General features: G+C 38.9%; 1 long non-coding RNA gene across 1 annotated transcript; it reads left to right on the plus strand.

The window, feature by feature from the left end:
- On the plus strand, positions 1–1,235 carry LOC106101263. Its single transcript, XR_001225496.1, has 3 exons — positions 1–77; positions 668–830; positions 1,206–1,235. It is a non-coding gene; the product is annotated as an uncharacterized LOC106101263 (long non-coding RNA).

Below are 1,235 nucleotides of genomic sequence, written 5' to 3' on the forward strand. Positions count from 1 at the left end.
TGTATTGGTGGACATGCGGCGCTTGTTACCCTGCTGCTGGAGTATCCGTACCCTGAAACGATGCTCAACACATACACGTGAGACATATACTGCTATCTCTTTCATGCCCGTTACGATAATAGAGACATCCTTATGACTTATGTGTGTACTATGTTTCAAATGGCCCGGCAACAAAACGCATTAAAATCGCGAGGCAAAATGATGCTGTGATTTTTTGTGGTACATCGCCATCTAGTGACAACTTATACAATTACATTTTATTAGCACTACCTTTCTTACATAAGCGATATGTTATACACAAATAGGCACAGGAGAGTTTCATTATAAACATATTCTTCATAGATTTCAAGGTTCCATAATATTTATCAATTCCTTCCTTATATGGATAACAATTACATCTATTGTTAAAAATATCAAGGATGTTTACTTTCCTATTGAATAATAAACTACAAAGGTATGCCTTTCTTTATGTTGTGTTTCTGTATAACTTGTTTCTTTATAACAATGGTAGAAATTATTGATATAACAAAACTAACTCAACTGTATTGTTTTACTTACTTCATATATCGTTATAAATCATTTATTTAATAGAGATTTCTAATACAATGTTAATTAGAGGCATAAATATGCGGCATACCTCAAGGCTCCGTATCTGGCCCCTGTGCAGTGACGCGTCAGGCCAGTGGCGGTATCGCTTCTCGTTCGACGTGAACGCGCGCGACGCCAGCGGACAGACCGCGCTGTACGTCGCCTGCACTCTCGGCAACGCAGCTGTCGTTGAAGCGCTGCTAGCTTTTACCCTGCCCAAGGAGAAGGTGCTCACGGAGCAGGTTATAAGACATTTAATAAACAAGCCTTCTACTATAAACATCATCATCTTCCTGCTTATTCTACTCTTGTAACGCAACAGGTTTTTGTCCTCCAAATAACTCTACCATACGTCATCTCTGTCATCACTCCCTTCTCGATCATGTCACTTTTCACGCAATCCATCCATCTTTTACTAAGTCTACCTCTACCGATGTACCCTTCCACACTCATAACTAACCTTCTCTTTGTTACATACGATTCATCCCTCTTTACAACATACCAAAATCTTTTACTCCTTACTTTTTACACAGGGGCTAGTCTAAAACTTCCTCTGATATCTTCGTATATCGTAAACAAGGTTTCTACCAAGATTTTAAAATCAAATTGTCCTTCAGACTGATGTAGGAGATGAGGCAAATGAGACA

The sequence above is a fragment of the Papilio polytes genome, unplaced genomic scaffold, assembly GCF_000836215.1.
Source record: "Papilio polytes unplaced genomic scaffold, Ppol_1.0 DF824002.1, whole genome shotgun sequence".
Lineage (NCBI taxonomy): Eukaryota > Metazoa > Arthropoda > Insecta > Lepidoptera > Papilionidae > Papilio > Papilio polytes.